General features: G+C 41.3%; 1 protein-coding gene across 2 annotated transcripts in view; it reads left to right on the top strand.

The window, feature by feature from the left end:
• The window catches only part of LOC147171439 (uncharacterized), a 92,519-nt gene that overhangs the window by 53,440 nt on the left and 18,060 nt on the right, over positions 1–21,019 (top strand). Inside the window, exons 7-12 of one of the 2 annotated variants that reach the window (XR_015095585.1) lie at positions 985–1,072; positions 1,511–1,640; positions 3,821–3,919; positions 15,157–15,254; positions 16,142–16,470; positions 20,045–20,216. The gene's annotated coding sequence lies outside the window, so the exon portion shown is untranslated. Of the gene's footprint in view, positions 1–984; positions 1,075–1,510; positions 1,641–3,820; positions 3,920–15,156; positions 15,255–16,141; positions 16,471–20,044; positions 20,217–21,019 lie in introns of those variants that run through there. The other variant, XR_015095586.1, reaches the window with a different exon arrangement.

The raw sequence follows: 21,019 nt of genomic DNA, 5'->3' as shown, positions 1-21,019 counted from the left end.
CTAAAACAGACTAAAGTGAAATGTTTCCGATAAAATGAACACTACTCAGGACTCGGGTCACGAACAATCACGGCTCACCTGCTTTCTCAAGCTCAGCTGTGATAGGTTGTTACCTGAGCCTACAAAGGCATAGGCCCCTTTCACACTGCCCATCACAGCCGTCTGGTTTGCTGTCCTGTGTGAAAGGCACTGATAGGGACTGGCGAGGTGGAAGTCAACCATCGATTTGTTAAAGGCAAATTCCGGATCTTCAATTACAAATCTGATGATTCAATTAAATTTTGCCTCGGAGTACATGTTTTTTTTATTATTATTTAAAATCAAATTAATTAAAAAAATATTTTATTAATTATTAATTTTTTATGTATTTAAGTAATTATTAATAAATAAATAAAAATAATACATTTAAAATTAATTAAATTAGTTAGAAATTTAAAAAAAGATTAAATTATAAATTTTTTTTTTAATTATTATTCAATTCTTTATTTTTTTAAAGAAAGGAAGGAAGGATATCCTCTAAATATGTACATACAGCAGTTGCCTTTCACTCTCTTATTAGTATGCGTTTTTATATACAAAGCAGTGATTAAATTGCTAAATGCATGTGTATAAAAAAACTTGTCTTCTCATTTTAGTACTGTAAATCCCTGAGTTTTCAATGCAAACATCCTACTGGATGTGACTGACTGATATGCCACACCTCCTCGCCCACCTTTGGCCAATGAGAACCCGACAAAGTGCCTAGCAACACAAACACCAAATCAAACAAAATGAATATTGCTGCAGCTGCTATTTATTATCTATTATTTTCTTTGTGAAATCTGATAATGAATCCCCATTAAACTTAATCTGTAACATTGCTGTCAGAAACCCCCTCGCATGTTCCTTTGTTACATTGTAATTGATTGCTGAGCAAACTGTTTTAAGAAACAACAAATATAAACAGTTGCAAGCTTACAAATTGTTCTTTTTTTTTTTTATTAGCATTGGAATCTTCCAAGCTGTCACTGCCCACGTCAAATGCAAATTTATGCTGATAACTTTCCAGGAAGAATATACGAGCCTATTCATGGTACGTTTTCACACCAATTGTCGTTCCTCTCTCTACAACTCTGGAATCAATAAATGCATTATTTTCTTTCAAACAGTAAACCATTAAGAAAATTATTTAAGTTATAAGGGGACAATGCTAATCTAGGATTTTGTGAAATGTGTGATTTTGCAATGAAACCTGTTGACTTGTCTTGATGGATGAGGGATGAATGTATTTTATTTAATGTGGGGGGGGGGGGGGGTCACCTCCCCGGTAGAGTCCCCACATTTCCCACCAAAATTGTGATGCTCCCGCACCGCTCACAATCGCAAATGAGCACCACCAAAAAAAAAAAAAATAAAAATGTTTTCAACACATGCTGATGTCAACCTCAGGGGATTTTGAGTAGCGGTATGAAGTATGATGGCAATCAGTCAAATGGTTTCTGGAGAAGTGTGCTTCATATTTCCTATTCAGGTCACATTTCAGTCAAAGCCGAAGAGCGGCTGACCTCAGCGGTCCCATGAGCCGCACCCTGTGAGCCGTTGGAACTGCTGACATGGATGACATCATCGTGGTGATAGCGCTCAGAGGCGCTTGTTCGCATGTAAGACACCTCCTTTTTGTTTTTGTTTTTATATGGGTCATTCCAGATTTGGAGGTCAGTAGGCACCAGCATTTTTGACAAACACACCATATTTGGGTTTGTTTTCAGGAAAAGCAGCTTATAAACAATGTCATTTGATTGGACCAGCTCAAACCATAAACCATACTTTTATATGAGGTATTTTATTTGTCATATGCTTTACTTTGCTGTGTTTGGACAAATATTGTTACGATTGCCTACAAACCCAATTCCAAAAAAGTTGGGACGCTATACAAATTGTGAATCAAAACGGAACGCAATTATGTGGAAGTGCCACATTTTTATATTTGATCCAGAATAGAACAGAATAGAGAACAGGTCAAAAGTTGAAACTGAGCATATGTATCATTTGACGGGAAAACGATGTTGATTTTAAATTCCATGGTGTCAACAAATCTCTACAAAGTTGGGACGAGGCCATTTTCACCACTGTGAGGCATCGCCTCTTCTTCTTACAACAGTCCGCAAACGTCTGGGGATGGAGGCGACAAGTCTCGAAATAGGAATGCTGTCCCATTGTTTATGATGCGCCAAATACGTGAAAGAAGTGGACTGCAGGCTGGCCATTTCAATACCCGGAGCCATGACGTTGTCATTGGTGCTGCATGTGGTCTGGCATTATCGTGTTGATAAAATGAAAAATCTCCTCTGAAAGTGATGATGCCCGAATGGGAACATATGTTGTTCTTCAGATGTGGAAGCTGCCCATGCCACACGCACTCATGCAACCCTATGTAACCCGAGTGCTGATAACAGCTTGGGTTGTCCTTAAAATGATACATGTTCTCAGTTTAAACTTTTGACCTGTCATCTATGTTCTATTCTGAACAAAATATTGAAATTCAGTTTTGATTCACAATTTGTATAGTGTCACAACTTTTTGGGAATTGGGTTTGTACATTATAAAAACATGAAGATAAATCACATTTGAATCCTAAGTTAAATTTTACCCTTGCTTAAAATACAGCAACAAGGTTGCAAATCAATGCTAATGTTAGCGTTTTAGCTTAGGTGTACTTGCTAGCTGTGTTAGCAGCTATGCTAACTGGTCAGAACAAACTTAGCTACATAATAAAAAAATGTATGTCTTTTTCTGATATGAGTAACTGTATCATTGATTTAAGTGATACACTTAACCAACTTTTTTTTTTTTAAACATCATTTATTTGGTATTTTGTTGTTTTGTTTTCAGGAAAAACAGCTTATAAACCATGTAATTTGAGTGGACCAGCTCAAACCATAAACCGTACTTTTATATGAGGCATTTTGTTTGTCATATCATATACTTTGCTGTGATTAGCCCAATATTGTTACGGATATTTGGCACCCAAAAAAAATACATATTTGCAAAATACATTATAAATACATGAAGATAAAGTCCATTTGAATACTAAGTTAAATTTCAGTCTTACTTAAAATTCAGTAACACACTTGCAAATCAATGCTAATGTTAGCTTTTTAGCTCAAGTGTACATGCTAGCTGTGTTAGCTGCTATACTAACTGGTCAAAACGAAGTTAGCTTCATAATATATATATTTATTTATTTTTTACTTAATTTTGTTTTCATTTGTTCGACCAGCAATCCGAGTGATTATCTTAGAGGTGTCATTTCTGCTGTCATTCTCCTTCTCTGCTCAAAAGGTTTTAGTTTAGTTTAGTTTTACGTGTGTGTTGAGAGACACAAATTCACAGTATAACTACTGCTGTTTAAAATGTCTGGGATAAAAGTAAATGTTTTGACAGTTACATGCAAGTCATATCAACAAAATCATGTGCGTATTTTATATCAAGTTGGTCATCAAAGAAAGGGACAAGAGTAAAAAAAAAAATATATATATATATATATATATATATATATATATATATAGCTGAATTTGCTCATTTTGGTATTTTTGTTTTAGTGTCTGTTAATTTTTGTGTTATTATTATTGTTAACATTAGTACTAGTAGAAGTAGTAGTCGGACGCTTTCTAGAATAGCAGAAGCAGGCTGTGGTGCAACACAATAGCACAGCCTGTTCCTTCGCCTCAGCGCCTCGGGTTGGTGTTCATGTTCACGGCACATTATGCGCATTTCTGCCTCCAGGCTAATGCTGCATTCCAGAAAACTGGGAAGTCTGAAATTTCTTTACTCCGTCTAGGAAAAGGCAATGGAATTCCACTGGAACTCAAGTCGGAGCCTATCCCTGCTGATTTTGGACGAGAGGCGGGGTACACCCTGGATAGGTCGCCAGCCAATCGTAAGGCACCTGTAGACACATTTGCAGTCACATGTGAAAATGGTTCGACTCGTGATTTAAGTTGCTAATCGCTTTTTTATATATATATATATATATATATATATATATAAATAATCACTAACTCGTTGGGAAAAGTCGACAACACTTAATCTGCTTTTGTCAAATGGATTCATGCTTTTTGTGAAAAATCATTATCAACATCAATTGATCGCCAAGATGTAGAATGCAGTATTGGTGTGCAGTGTTTACGTTGCGAAGAATGTCCGAATTGAGGCTCGTGACAGAGTGTGAAGCGCGGTGGCCGGAGAAAATGTATGAGTGAAAGCGCCGCCGTTGCGGCCGTTGACAGATGAATGACTCTAATTAGAAATCCATAACATCCTGCCACATGGCCGCCTTATCCCCGGCGCGCTTCCTGCTCTGGGCCGTCCTGACGACAGACACTTGCTCCTTCCGTCACTCAAAGCCAGTGAGTGTCTCCACCAGTGCCTTATCGACACGACCCCCCCCCCCACCGCAAGCCCCCTCCTCTATTTGTAGCCACATAAGACATGCGTGTTTGTGTGTGTCATTCGGCTCTTTTGTGTCTGGTTCACAGCTCAATTGTCTCTATTGTTTCCTCTGGGGGGGGGGGTTTCCACACTGATTTTCTCAAATTTATTGGATCAATAAACTTTGACACTTACTATGCCAATACTGGAAAATAACTTTTTTTTCTTTTCTTTTTCTTTTTTTTAACTTTGAATTGGGCTAATTTGACCCCGGCATGTTTAAATATCCAAAAGGTCCCAAAACGAAGAAGAGTTTCATACCTAAAAATGGCTTATTTTTGTTTATATTTCTTAAAATCTAAAATGCACCAATTTGACCCGCACCATAAGATGAGGTTTAAATAAAAATGGTACAAAATAAATATTTGTAAACAAATATATTGTACTGTATTTGACAATTGTACTGTACTTGATTAAAATAATAAATGGACTGCTTTTTTTATATAGCGCTTTATCAACACAATATGGTGCCCAAAGCGCTGTGTAAAAATCCTAACATTTATCTATTCACACACCAGAGGTTCACTAGGAGCAAATTAGGTTTCAGTGCCTTGCTCAAAGACACTTCGACATGATTACCAGGGCTGAGGATTGAACCCACAACCTCCCGGTTGGGAAACGTCCACTGCGGCCCCAGATTAAAAAAAAAAAAAAAAGGAAGAAGAAAATATTTTGCATCCCCCCCCCAACTGTCGCAACTATAAAAAGTATCATCTGTATATAAAATTGTTTTAAATACACAAGGTAGATTGGAGCAACAGGTTTATTATACATATTTTATAAGCGCAACCTTCCCCGTATTTAGGTATGCACTTTTTTAATGTGATTTATTTTGCGGCCCCGCAAGCTCCAGCTCGCAGACCCCAGGGTGTTCCCGGACCGCAGTTTGAGAACCACTGCTCTACCCCACCATCTAACACCTCCCCCTCCACCAGCCATTCCCCCCCCCTCCCCCCCACTGTCTGTACCGGCCCAGGGCACGAATTGAGCAAGTCCAGGGAGCAGCGCTGGGAATCCAGATGATAACACAAGTTGCAGGCCTGGAGGATTCTCCAGGTGCCAACTCGGAGGATACACAGCAGCAGCAGGCCAGGAGAGGATCTGCTGTTCCCATTAAACAAGACATAATGGACTTTCACGAGACATCATGAGCGCTTATACAAAAGCCTAATGGCCCTGCTGCAGCGCGTCGGCATGATTATGAGGTGAATAGTGTCGTGACGGGGGCCGCCGGTCCGATGTCTCTCACACTGCTGCCTTGGTTATTTCCCACAAGTTTGTATGTTTGTGTGGTGGAAACAACAGAAAGGTGTCACAACACTCTCAAATGCGCAGCAACTCACAATATGGTGAACTTCTGCTGATGGAAACAACATTTTTGAGGGCCGGGAAGCGCAAACTGCCTTTCAGCGAGCAACCACAAGCTTTATTGTCACAGCGTGAAGTGGAAGTATGCAATTCGTGCTCACGCATTGTGTTTCCCACGCACACAACAACAATGGTGGACGACTGCGCTGCAATTGTGGCTCGCACAATCGATAGTTTCCTTTCATTTTTAACTGTGTAGTTACAGTCCAAGGTCACTCGGAGGAAAATGTTGCCACTTTATTGACCGGAGACACAATGTAGGTCAATGTGTACTTGGAGGGTCTCATGGAAGATTCGCATTGCGCAATTTAGCGGGGCACAGTGATTGGATTTAATCTGCAAGTAATTTATCATGAAAATGTTCTTAGTGGTGAACAACAAGTCAGATGAAATTATTTTGTGTTTGCTGCAAATTGGCGGCATGGTGATGAAGCGCTGCCTCGCTGAGTGAAAATACAATTGACTCGTCGCCATGGTAGCAAAAGCCGTACTTGCCGTTGGTCCGGAGTACAAGGGGGGCGTGGTGAGTAGCGGTGAGCCTCATTTGCATGAGACAGGACCGCCCTTTCAAAACAGGCTAACTTCCCACCTTTAAGCCCTTTTCACACTGCACTCGCTAACGTGCTCTCATGCAGTTGTAATGTCACAAGATTTGAATATGAAAAAGTCTTCTAGGTAATCTATAACAATCAAACAAAAAACAGCTAACTAATGGAGGCTTCTTATACTGTATAGCCAAACTAGTTTATTGTGCATCTGTAACGTCAATATGTCACGCCGGGACCAGTATAAAACAAGAGCCCAGTTTTAAGTCATAATGCTAAGCTAATACGTTCAGAATGGTCCTTGAATAAACTCATGAAGGTGGTATCTCACTTAGAGGCAAATGCTTGAGAATGTTTGCAATTGTAGCAAATGTTTTTTCATCAGGGTTTGTAAAATGTTGCAAATATGTTTTCAAGACATCCACAAACAGTACAGAGCATGTTAAAAAATTCTTGAGGACAAGAAATACTGTTATTGCCAAGTAAAACTGTTTGCAACCTTTAACAAACCCTGATGAAATAACATCATTTTCTATGTTCACACGCATTCGCCGCTCAGTTTAAAAACTCATAACGTTATCAGGGTGACATCGGAATATTATGAAAAAATATATAATGTTATGAGAATCAAGCCAATAGCAGCATAAAAGTTGTAATTGAGTAAGTAAACGAAAACAAAATGCGATACTATGGAAAGAGTCATAATTTTAGATAAATTCTTAAAGTACTTGAATAAACATATACGGTTAAAAGAAAAGGTTGTCCTTTCATGAGCAAAAACATCATGGTACGAGAATAAAGTTGAAATCTTCAAATAAAAAAAGTGCAGTGTCATAATGATAAGTCTTACAACATTAAAGGAGATTTAAAACCAAAACTGAAGACATCAATGTTGCTCCGGTCTCACGTGACCAAACTGTGAGCTCTGATTGGTTGTTGCCCGAGCCCTGAGCAACTGTGATGTCATCTTCAGTCGACAGCAAGTGGCAAAATGGCCGCCCCCTGAGATGGATAAAAACGGCTGGGTTTTGCTGCATAACTCATATTCCACAAATGTCATGTTTAGACTAGCGAGGTCACATATTATTGTCAAGAAATGTTGAAGGTTGACTTTCACTTAAAAAAATATATATAACTACAACTTTATTTTTGTCAAATCCTGAATTTTCCCCCCTCAAATTTATATTCCAGTCAGTTCGTAATACCCCTCCGTCCCGTCCATTGACAAGGCAGTAAAAAGTCCATCAAATAGCACGTCAAGGGAGGATCACAGGGCTGCGGAGAGCGTGGCGTGAGGTTTTCACGTTGTTTTTAGCTTCATCAAAGTGTTCAATCAACTCCACTTCCCTGCGGCTAGAAACACTGTCTTCCGTCCAGAGAGTGTTGGGGGGGGGGGAAAAAGCTTGACTAGTGAGAAATGTTCCGAAGGATGGAAGCAATCAGCGGGAAATGGTGTTGCATTTGTTGGCATTTATTGTGTCATCCGAGGGGGGAGATTAGACCAAAACCAGAGCAGGAAAACTCACAACACCTGCTTTTAATCTGAGTTTCTTTTACCCTGCATTTGATCCTGGCAAGTGCTTTATTGCCTGGTACTCTAAGCTGGTATTTCATGGCTGGATTTCAAATGAAGTGTCACGACCTTTAACGGAAAAAAAAAAAAAAGCCCCCTGCACCTGAGCTTTTTAGGGTGTAATTTTGTGCAGACGCGCTGATGTGATGCACAGCAGTCGCCTGCGCCCAAGATGTGGAGGAAAAACATTCGGGTCCAAGGCAGCCTGGGCTGCGCTGGACGTGGCCGGCTTATTGTTTTCATCCCCTTTTTTTTGTCTTTTGGGTGACCTCGCGTACACATGCTCACACTCACAAACACATGCGAGCGCCCACACACAGGCACCTTGTGGATTTCTTATTTCACGTCTCAAGTATGCCGTGCGTGTGTGCGTGTGCGCGTGTGTGCGTGTGCGGCCAGGGGCAAAAGTGGGACAGGGGAGCGTCAGAAGGAAGAAGTCCACAGAACGACGCCGCCGAAAGCAGCTGTGGCACTCCCAGATTTCTCCCTCCACTACCTCACGTAGACCCCCCCCCCCCCCACCCACAACCCCCTCCTTGATTGCTTTCAGCTGGTACTTGAACCTTGGGCCTTTTGGGTTTTGGAGACCAGCCCAGATCCCCCGATTCCCCCCCCACCAGCACCCCATCCAGCTGCATGACCTCTCTCTGACCCCGAGCCGAGGATAGGAAAATAAGAGCCGTGCCAAGCCAGAGAGACTCTTTTATTTTGCCTGCTGGCATGCTGCCGGTGACCAGGGCTTACATAATGGGAAACATAGCGGGACCCAGGAGAAGGAAGGCAGCCCCCTGCCCCTCGACTCCCTTTTTCCTCCCTTTTTCTCCCCATCTTTCTTATCCTCTCTCTCTCTCTTTTGCTCTGTTTGTCATATATCTCCCTGGGCCCACTCGCCCAGGAACATTTATTACACGCAGACACAATCCTGAAGCCGAGCCACCAGCAACATCAGCACGCACACGCGCGCACACGCACACACAAATAAATGCAGTTGAACTCGCATGTGGGCGTGCATTTGCATACTGAAGAATGTACAGCTTATGTATCCTGGTGTGGAGAGCTTTTAATGGGATTTGCACACAAAAATGCTGGGTTGTTTTCCTAGCTGCAGATTTTGAGCAGATTGGGCTATGTTAGCCCAACGTTGGGTTCATTATTTTTGACCCATCTGATTGGGTTGAAGATTGGGCAGGCTGATGAGCTAAATCGCCAATCGAAATAAATTCCTACGAAGATGTTGGTGGCTGGAAGGCTCAGTGGCTGACTTTGGACATGCGGATCAGGGTTCAAATCCTGGTTAGGGTCCCCAGGCAAGACCCTTTATGCCATATGCTGGTTCCCAACTGCTGCCGGTCCCCAGCCTGGATAGAAATGGGTGGATTGCGTCAGGTTAGGCATCCATGGTAAAAACTGCGCCAACACCCTGACCAAGAGAAATTGAATCTTTTTCTTCTTCTTGTTTTTAACCACAGCTATACTGATTACCTAGTAACCCAACAATTCATCAATATTGGTAGCGTTACTCATTGTTGGGTCAAAATGTTTGACCCAATGAGCGGGGTCAAATCCTAAACCTGCTGGGTATAAATAATCCATCATTGACTTGGACCCTTTTAGACCCAGCACTGGGTTCGCTGTTTGACCCAATTTGGGTTACTTTCAACCCAGCAGTTTAAAAAGTGTAGGAATGTGCAGTGAAAGACCCACCGAACACTCTGAAAACAGTTGGGTCAAAGTAACCCAATTATGGGACAATTTGACCCAATTTTTTGACCCAAGTAAAGGAACTGACCAATATTTATGAGTTGTTTTATGCTGAAAGACCCATTTCTTGACTCAAAGTTGGGTCGAATTGACCCAAGTAGGGGATCGATCATTTTTCACCCATCGTTGGGTTATTTTTACTGTGTCGAGCGCCGAAAAGAAACTTGTGTTTACTCACGTGGCCTTAAACCTCAGCTAACATACTTGAAAATCAATCAAGTTCTTCTTTGTAACAAGAGAAAATACGCTCCTGTCATTCCTCAACGATTTGCTGACTCCATAAGTCTCAAGAAAGTCGTCCAAAGAAGTTCCAAGATTGTGATTGCTCAAGTTTCGAATAGAAATATGACATTTTTCATCTGACCATAAAACTCTGCGACTTCTAGCGTCTTCGATCAGACATCCTCCAAAATCTGCTGACTTCCTTCCAGCTGTGACGCCGCTGAAATTCCACCTGAGAGTAAAATATGGGGACTCCATCAAGTTTGACGCACAAAAGTTGAAGATTCCTAGAGCGCCCAAAAGGAAAATGTATTTACCCATCTGGCTTTAAGCCTTAACTGTTACTTTAAAATCAATTGAGTTCTTCTCTGTGACACAGAGAGAATTCAAATTCAGTGCGAAACAGAAATACGGTACGTAATTATTCATCTGACTTGACAAATCGGCTCCCACCGGAATCTTGGATCGGATATCCGTCAAAATCGGTAGACGTCCACCCAGACCCAGCCAGAGTAAAAATTTATGGACCAGACCCGATTTTGGTCATTTCACAGACAAGCGCAGGCCAGCGGATCTGCGAAAGCGGATCTGCGAAAGCGTCGCTGCGCCGCTGTGGGGGTGGTCATAGTCACTTCAGTCATGGCCAATCAAAGCGGTTGTTCATTCCCTTCAAATGCAGCCCGAGTAGAGTCTGGACGTGGAATGAAGTTTAAAGAAGGTTGGCTGACAGTTTGTGACTGCGAGAGCGCCGAAAAGAACATTTCATCTTTCACATTTATCTCATCCTGCTATCCCGTATAAATCTAATAATACGGCATTGCTTTGTCAGAGTGTAGTAATCACTCTGGTTCTGTTTTGTTGTGTGTGTGTTGCTTGGCGTCACATTTGTACGACTCGCAAGGATATCGGATGGCTCACTACTAATAACGCATTTGTCTATTTTCATTACATTCCGCTCTAGTTTGGCTTCTCTTGGCTCACACGTCTGTGGTCGTTGGTCAGGCTTCGTTTAACGGGCCCCTCAAAAGAAGTCGGCCGTTTGAGCAAAGCTGATATTTTAATGTTCCGTTTTTCATTTTGCCGCGGCAGAGCGGTGCTGCTTGTCAAAGCGCCGTGACTTTTCTTCCACCCCCGGTGGAAGCCAACGGGAGCCAATTAGGAGGCGATGGCAAGCCAATTAGCAGCACGAGTGGTTTTGAGGATGACCTCACCAGAGTGCCGTGCGGCAGTTTAGCATAGCGGTACCGGATGATGCGGAACCCACAGAAATAGGGAACGGAATAAGAAGTGCAAGATCCAATTCAAAGCTACGAAGACAAAATGTTATGTTGTAACCTCTAACAAGCTTTTTCTTTCCTGTCAGGTGAGCAGACTGTCCATCACAAGACACGTTTTAAAACGTGACTAGCCGCTAAGTGCCATTACAGCCGGAACAATTTTGAAATATGCTGGTGGAAAAAGTCAATCTCCCTAAATTTTCAGCTGCGGAGCAAGTTCGAAGGTCAACTGAAAATGTTGGACTTTTAGAAAAGCCTGCCGAAAAGAATCTTGCATTTCACCTTAGCTACGTCACACATTTTCTATGAATAGCCTTCGGATTATTATTTTTTGTCACACAGCAGAAATTCAACCTAAAAGTTACATTCCAGTAAATTCCATCTGAGAGTAAAATTGCACCTGAGACAAAAATGGTAACTGAGAGATAATGTCAACCTGAGACTAAAACTCCACCTGAGAGTAAAATTCCAACTGGGACTAAAATTTTTCTTGAGAGTAAATTTCCTCCTGAGAGTAAAGAATTCCACTTGAGAGTACAATTCCACCTGCGACTAAAATTATACCTGAAAATAATTCCCCTGAGAGTCAAATTTAACTTAAAAAGACCGTTCAAGTAGAAACCGAACAGAAATCTCCAACCTTCTGGATTTCAAAAAGTGAAAGTTCTCCAACGTACTTTAATTATTTAGTTTCAATACCTATGACATGCACGACCTTGAGCGAATCATTTTTTCATCCGCACCTACCAGCTGGCTCTTCGGCCCCCCCCCCCCCCCCCCCCCTCTCGCTCACGTGCTCCGCTCCTCTCACACTTCCTCCGCTCCTGGAAATCTCTCAGTGGAAGCGAGCGGAATAAAATGGATTCACTGGGCGAGCGTTGAGGGAAAACGCTGACCTCCTCTCGTCCCTTTTTGCACTCTTCCATTTTTCACAATTTGGCTCTTTTGTCTCCCTTTTGGCGCTCCTTTGGCGCTTCCTGCTCTCCCTCTTCGGGCCTTCTTCTTCCACATTGCAATAACAGTCATAATGATAATAACGGCGATGGGCCCAGCGACGGTGATGTAAAGAAACATAATATTAGAATAACAAACAGCCTCTCCAACCAGTGGACATCATTTGACCTCTGGCGCACATGTGTGCGAGTGTGTGTGTTTCTGAACGTCAGACTTTGCGTGCGTGCGCGTGAAGACGCAGAGAGGGAGTTTGCTGGCATGCTGTATATACGGTCACTTCCTCTCCAGTTTAAACAGAGCAGGCTGTGCTGGCAACCTCCGCTCCCCTTTCTCCAAATGGTTTGCATCATGTTTGAACCCCACCCCCACCCTCCTCCTCCCCCCTCCTCTCTTCCCCTGCCACCACCCACCCGTATCCCTCCCTCTGCTCCCTCTCTGCCTTCGTTTGTCTATAAATCATCAAAATCTCAAAGTTTATGTGCCTGAAAACAGAGACAATCCTTCTCCTTGGAGAGGGGCATGCATAAGAAAAAGCTATAAAACGGATTTCTTTCCACTTCAAACAGGGCCTCTCCGCTTACAGCCCCTCCGCATCTCTGGAGGCCCCGGCCAGCAGCTCGTCACCCCGGCATCCTGGTCGTGGGTACTTCCCTGCCCGAGCGCCACATCAGAGGAGCTTGCCGATCTCCCGATTACCCCCCCCCCCCCACTGAACCCCCACCCCCACCCCTACGAAAAGTTCTCCATGGCGAAGATTGTCGCTTGTGGTAAAACACGTCTCTGCCAAGACCGGGTGAAAATTGTCATCACTAGGCTAGTCCGCCAAGGAAGATGAATGCGCTATTCTGATCTTGGACCTCAGCTACATCAATCATCTCCAGTCGGATGTCCTTCAAAAAAAAAAAGTTCAATGTGGCACAGATCAGTCATCTGTGAAAGTCCGCCGGTTGAACTCTGATAGGCAGAGCTCTCAAAACAATTAACCTGACTTAAGTTACGGTCGTGTCTTGAGATACAAAATGGCCCAACTTTTCAAGATACGAGCCATCGTTCAACTCACTTGACAACAACTCGCAGTTTTCCAGATACTGTAGCTGTCAAATTAAATAATAATAATCATAATAATAATAGTCATAATATTGCACATTGCTTTCTTAAAGTTCGCTTCGCTCAATGCTAACAAACGGTGCAAAATGACGGGTTGGTTGAAAAGATGGGTTGTCAAACTCAAGGCCCGGGGGCCAGATGTGGCCCACTACATCATTTTATGTGGCCCTCGAAAGCAAATCATACTTCCATGATCTGTGGCAAAATCTGTATCAAAACGTCAAATTTGGCATGTGTAATAAATGATAACATTGAGTTTTGGCGGGATTTTTTTTGTCAGTTCAATTCAATTCAAAAATTATTATAAATTATTTCATTCTTTAAATAAAAGAGAGAGAAAGAAGTAAAAACTCTGCCCCTGATAAACACAAAAACACGAGCAGTTAAGACGCATTCAATGTAACAATTAAACAAAATAATTCAACGGCATGATGTACCATATGAATATTTTTCCAATAATTGTGCTTTTATACAGTTTTCGTTTTTTAAAATTTTCCTGTTTTCTTAATTTTATTTCGTCAACATTTTTTTTTTTTTTTTTTTTGTAGTTTCTTCGTTAGTTTTCATTAACTAAACTTGGTCGTGACACACTTATAGCATGACACCTCAGAAATAAAAGTCATTTCAGCTGCCAAGACTGCCTTTTTTTGTGACGAGGTGCGACAACAAAAGTGCATCAAATGTGCGCAAATGGAAGCTTACTTTGAGCCTTGAAACTAATAAATCAATTGTCACGCAACACATTTCACGTACAATAACAAAAACGGCATTTCGAATATGGGGAAAATAATTAGTTAGATGACTCCTATTAGTTTAACCCCAACACTGAACAGGGCTGAATTTGAACCCCAATCCGAGGTCATGACTTTTATTTGTCGCATCTCCACACGTCATCTGTGACACGTCATCTGTTTTCTTTCTTTAATTATCACTGGGGGAGTTTTTTTTTTCTTTCTAATATTTCGCCATCCATTCACATGCAGAATCTTGCTGCTCTCGCCACCGCAAGCCACAGTGGCCTCAAGAATCGGCATAAAATAGAGTTATTACCTTTGTGACACAACAAACGACAACATGTCAAAAAAAACATCCGCCGCTATGTACCGTCTCAGCCGCGTTCTCGGGATGCTTAGGATTCTCGCCAATTGAACGAGACGTGTGACTTATTTGTTCGTTATCAAAACAATACAAATGAGACTTTTTTTGAAGTGAGAAGCCGCCACAGCGAAGGCAGCCAATGCCGAATGCTTTCAACGCGGTGGCGCGCCAAAAGGGGGATTAAATGTTCCTCGGTGACACGGGTCACACTTACTGATTATCTGATCAGCATGTGTTTCCTCATCACAGTGTTGCAGGGTTTCTTTTTTTTTCTGGACGTTCCTGTGGGAGACGTCAAGCCGAAGGAATCGTCATGAATCAGACGGGATCGCCTTGAGAGTCGTCTCGGCCTGCTGGCGGTAACACAAACGCGCTTGCTAATCGATACGAAAACATGTTGAAGTTTTGTTTTAGATGCACCAATCCGATCAGATCGAGTTGGATTACGTCCGTGGGGCGTTTCCAGCAAATTCCACATGTTGAATCGGCGTCGGGCTATTTGATCATTGTGATTGGCTGTTAGCTAGCGAATCAAACGCACATACAAAAAAAAAAAAAAAAAGAGAGAGAGAGCAATGATGATAACATGTCGAATCGGTAAGATTACCAAACTGAGCTCTCTCTCTCAAAAAAAATTTGTTTTAATCTTCGTACGATCACAAGAGCGAGGGTTGACAATGACAGCATGATACGATACTGTGCAAAAAGCCGGAGGGTCTCATTCACGTGGGAGGACATCGTGAGAGAAAAAGTAACCGGTATGCAATGTTTACCTTTTTAGATCCCGCCCCCGTAAAGAGGTTTCCAGTTTCCTTTGAGAACAATGACTACCGCCACCGATGGTATGGAGGGGAATTACTTCTCGCGCATGCGCTTAAGGTACGTAATAGTTGGGGTCGGCGCGGTGTGTGTTTACGTCATTTTTCTCCGCGACGTGCCGACGTCTGGGCCAACGCCACAGGGGGTAGACGTCGGTCACATTTGGCCGACGTCGGATTGGTGTATCTCGGTCGTGATCGCCACATAAACCTTCCGCATTAAATGCGTGGACGCACTTAAGCCCGCCACACACCAAGCGATGTAGCTGAAAGCGACCGAACTGCCGTCATGATGGCCGACCACTGGTTTTGCTGTCATGTCCTTGCAGATTTAGCAGCCGATCAAAACTGCCGATGAGCTTTCACACACAAAATAAATTAATTTTAAGCTTAAAAGGGGGCACAGTCGACCGCCACAGTCCCACCAAGCCATGCAAATACAGGATATAAAGTAGGACCCGACCAATTTAATCAGCCGATATATGTTTTTAAAATCGTCAAAAAACAGCTGATTTTTCTTCCTGATTTTCAACACTGACCAATTTATTCAGCCGATGTTAAAGTTTTTAAAATGAGCGCAAGTTCTTTGCCTGATTTTTAAAAAAAAAACACTTTACAACATAAGACAAGCATAACAGCATTCAAAAATAAAAAATAAAATAAATAACAAATTACAAAAAACTTTGCCTTTTTTTTCCCTGTTGTAAAAATAACCAATTTACACAAACAATCAACATACTTATCTATCTTTATAATATTGAGGCACCAAAACCAAAGTTATTTTATTTGTTATTGCTAGTTGCTTGTTGACATGCCGCGTTTTTGTACCAGTGTTCATCAATGTGCATTGTCTCTTTCAAATACGCTAAAAAAATACATAAATACATACATAAAACTTAATTATTCAGACAGTTAATTGAGAAATTCTCCTGCAAATTTCCCAATCAGAACATTCGTCATGTTCCTACGTGACTGCACTAAAGCCCGAACGCGGAGCACTTCCCCCGCGCAGATGGCATCCCCGCTACCACGCAAGCATTCCGCTCACTCAGCAATTGATCGGCTGTGATAAATCAGCAGGGGAAATCACCACTGTGGGTTTCGCTGCTATCTGGAAGAGGAGATGAAGAGGAGCAGACGTTTCTATTCCAAACAAACAAAGTGTTACCCTGCAGCGCGTCTCAGCGAATTGGACCGGGATCAAAACGCCATCCACCGCCTCAGATAGTGAAGAAAAGCACACACCCCACAAGCGCACCAGGTGTGACCAGACGCATGTGAGTCTGACAGTCTTATTGAATATGTTACAGTATCTCACAAAAGTCAGTACACCCCTCACACTTATGCAGATGTTTAAACATATCTTTTCATAGGAGAACACTGGAAACATGACACTTTGATAGAATGAATAGTAGTCAGTGTAAACCTTATATAAAAGTGTCAATTTTTTGTTCAATTTTTGTGTGTGTACATATATATTAGGGGTGTCAGGCAATTAAAATTTTCGTAATTAATCGCATGACTTCAATAGTTAACTCGCGATTAATCGCAAATTATATCTGTTCTAAATGTACAATAATATATATTTTCCTAAGTTTTCATACTATTGTTAACACAAAAGTGGGGAAAAAATGTAAACTAATCGAAATATGGCATATTTTAGTCATTAATACAGTCATTTCATAATAATTCATAAAATTTAGTTAAAATTAAAAAAGATGTACTGTACTGTAAAAAAATAAATTAAAAAAACGAGCGCGATAGAGATTTGTGTTGAGGTCATTTTTCTGCCACTAGATGGCATAATTGCATTTGTAAGACATCAGTGCATTTTTCTTTTCATATTAAGAGCCATCTAATCTTTAACATGAAGTAACTTGTGAAATTCTACACATTTTTTAAATTTAAAACTTGACCCCAGTCTCCACAAATATATGCATTATTATTCAATTTATTACTGCTAAATTTTGACGTGGATGTGTTTGCTTCGTCGCGACTGAATTCCCCCAGTACAGGCTTTCCAAGTTATTCATTAATTGCATTAAAGGAACTTTATATTAACTCAAATTAACTAAGCCACTAAATTTGAGATCCCTAATACATATATATATATATATGTTATTTTAATCTTCTTCTTTTTTTTGTAGTACAAGTTGCGCTGTTTGAATTGAAATAAATAAATAATAAAAACCTGAAATAAATAAACATTTCCGCAACATTGTAATGTTCTTGAAATTAACCTTTATTTATTTCAGTTTTAATGAAACATTAGCTATGACTAGCACTCATTGATATTTTTAGCTGGGTGGCTGTGGGAGCTCGGTGCCATGTGTGAGCTCTTCCAACAGAGAATAGTGATTAACCGAGAGTGTGGAGGGGAAAAAGAGCATCCCTGCACTTTTGCAGCCCAGTCGTAAAGCATGCCCTGCTTAAGGAGCCTCTGCCAGGTGCGGTGCAACTGTGGTGGCAGGCCCTGCTTTAATTAGCCAAATTAAATAGCAGTCAGCGCTCACTTTTCCTCACGACTTCTCTCTCGTAATTAAAGTCATCCCGAAACCGCTCGCGCGCGGTCGTCTAAAAATAATGCCAGCATGTGCCATTATTTTACAGTGTGACATCGCGCCACCGCTCCATTTTGGGATGCGGGTCCAAAGGTTAGCTCGGTGCCAGGGTTCACTGGCGAGTGAGCCGGAAACAACGATGGGGAAAAAAACACATTTTAAAACATTGCGTTTTCATCCAAAATTAGTGAGTCAGACACCGCGAACAGAGTCCACGCTAGGTCTACGGCCTGCGCTAATAGAAAACAGATGACCCCAAAAGTGGAGGTTACTACGTGATGTTACATGTGGACACACATAACATAAACACGCCGTATAAGTAGCAGCTAGTTGATATACTGTACTCTACAACAGTAATCAGATTTTTGACTTTATGTGTCACTCATTAATAGTAAGTGATTATGTAACCTTAGCACCCCAAAGATGAACATTTCAAGGCAATCTGAGAAGTCCGAATTAAATTAAAGACACATTAAGTGTACAAACAGGAGGAAATACTTAGCCAACATGCTAACGCGGCTAACAAGTAAACAATTAGCTTCATTTTACATTTCTGGAGAACTTTAATATGTAACTTGCACTCGTGGTGGTGCGTTCACTAAATGACATGATAGTGTGACGCAACTTAACATGTGTGTGAAAGTAAAAGTAAAAAAAAAAAAAAGCTTTATTTGTTTCATTTTGGGTTGTTGTTGTTTTTTTTGTCAGTGATGCTTTAGTTAGCATGCTGTGCTAACAGCTAACTCCGTGGCTATAAAAACACTGTTTGCGGCACGATTTGTTATTGGTGGAGAAGAATAACTGATTGAATAAACACCCAAATCCCAAATTGGTCTAATTTATTACTGTTAAATATGAAACGAAGCTTGTAAAACTGTGGGCTCGCGCCTATGACTAAATCAAAGTTAAATTAACATGGATGCGTTAGATTTTTTTTTTTATATAAGAAATTCAATTTATTTATTTATTTATTTTACTTAAATAGTTTTTTTTTAACTTAAATTGGTAACAATTTTTTTTCTGTCATAATTTTTTCTCATCTAACCAATTAAATATAAGTTAATTGATTGAAGGTAAATGATGCGTATCCCATGCAAAACAACACTTCTGACCTTGATGAATTAAGCGCAATGTTACATAATGATTTAGGTCACATGCACAGCACATCACATCTTTTGAAGCAAAAGTGCTCATTTTAGCGCTCAGTTTGTTTTGACACCCGTTCCGAATAACTCCAGCATTTCACTCCCGGTTAAACCTTTATAACTGAATATGTGGCCAAATAAAACGTCAAACTGAAACCATACTTACATCAAACACAGTATGCCATCTTAAATATGAATTATTTTTTTTTTTTTAAATGAACATGCCAGATTCTCAACATTCACGCGAGGATAACGTCCCTTACAGTATGAATCAAAACCATCATTTTTGATACAGCGCTAGCATCGCATTTCATTGGATCTTTTTCTCACCTCATCCTTCACATTCCTGTAAATCTGATATTGATGCTTTACCAAGACCGTCCAACCGTCTGCGTCGAATGTCCTCCAAAAAATATCAGAATTTATCCTTGAGGAAACATTTATGTCTGCTCTTAAGTGTATGCCAATCCATCGAGAAGAAGGTGATAAGTCAGAGAGAGAGAGAAAAAAAGAAAAAAAAGAATTGTGAGTTTTTAAGAATGTGCCCCCTGGGGAGGACTGATAGCGATACCACATTGATGGCGAGTCATCTAAAGGGGGTGATTTCATCGAGGATTCCTGCACCTGCTGCTCGCTCACTTTGAACATGTTCAAAGTCTTCACGTTGGAAAATGCCAGCGAGCTTGTGAACGCCCATTGATTCCCTGACCCCCGTAACCCCACCGGTGCAAAGACAGTCGTCACATCAGGAAAGCGGGCCTTCGCTATTCAACGAGCTTCGGGACCCTCCGGGACGTCAGGTGTGTGCGTGCGTGTGTGATTTCTGGCCTCTCGTGTGGCTACAGGTGCTTCACATTACGCCTCGTAAAAACCCAGTGAGAGAGGAAAATTACAGCCACAATTTGTTCAGGGGGGGTGCGGGCGGGAGGCATGGGAAGCGAAGGGGGCTGCGGGGGTACTTGAGTCCAGCCTTATGGATAAAATATTGACATATGAATTTGTGACTGTGTTGCGTCTGCTAAACGCTTCAGCATTCCGATCCTGTGCCAGGAAAGGCCATATTGTTTTTGAATGGAATGATTTAGCGCCTGTGTGTGTGTGTGTGTGTGTGTGTGTGTGGGTGTGTGTGTGTGTGTGTGTCGTAGGGCCAGCTGGCACGCTCCTCGGCCCACGGCGTGTATGCCATACGCGGCGGGGGGGAGAGGAAGGTCACGGGGGTCGCGGGGAGTGCACGTAATCCCCGAGATGGCTGGCAGCTTCCTGCCTCGCCTCGGGTGTGGAATTCGATCCGGATTGGTCCGCTCACTTCGGTGGAAGGTGAGCCTGTAAATCATTTTCTGCTTGATTTGACTTCAAGCTCAAGAGTTGACCGTGTGTTTGTCTTTCTGATGCGCCATCCTGGCTCATAAAAAAAATAAATAATAATAATCATGTTCATCTATCGATGCTAGTGACGTATAGTGACAAGCCGAGTAATTAACTCATTCACTGCCATTGACGGCTATAGACGTCAAAAATTCATTTCAACTGTTTTCTATTAGGTTAACATTTTGTTTTCACTCTTGTTAACCAGAGTATGAAAACCTAGAATTTTTTTTATCGTACATTTAGAACAGATCTAAAATTTGTGAAGTCATTATGATAAAAAATGACACCCCTAATTTTTAATCATCTTTTCTTTTTTTTATCCTGTCAGGCGATTAAAATTTTTAATGGTAATTAACTGCATGACTTCAATAGTTAACTCACAATTGTGAATCACAAATTTGATATTTGTTCTAAATGTATAATAAAAAAATATTTTAGGTTTTCATACTCTTGTTAACAAAAGTGGAAAAAAATGTTAAACTAATAGAAATAGTTCAAATGAATGTTGAACGTCAATAGACGTCAATGGCAGTGAATGAGTTAAATGCCCCGCCACTAGATGGCACAATCTGTTTACCCACTTTAACGTTCGCACATTCATACAACAGAATAACAGTTTGCGTTCAAGTAAGCAGATCCAGATTCCACACTGATTAACAACAATGACAAATAGGGTGAGAGGGCAGAATATTTTCTTAATTGTCTTAATTTGAAGTGAAAATATTAAAAACACATTCCATCAAATGTCAAAG

The sequence above is a fragment of the Leptonotus elevatus genome, chromosome 7 (assembly GCF_054856555.1).
Source record: "Leptonotus elevatus isolate MCC_2025b chromosome 7, RoL_Lele_1.0, whole genome shotgun sequence".
Lineage (NCBI taxonomy): Eukaryota > Metazoa > Chordata > Actinopteri > Syngnathiformes > Syngnathidae > Leptonotus > Leptonotus elevatus.
This window is presented reverse-complemented; position numbering and strand designations above follow the sequence as displayed.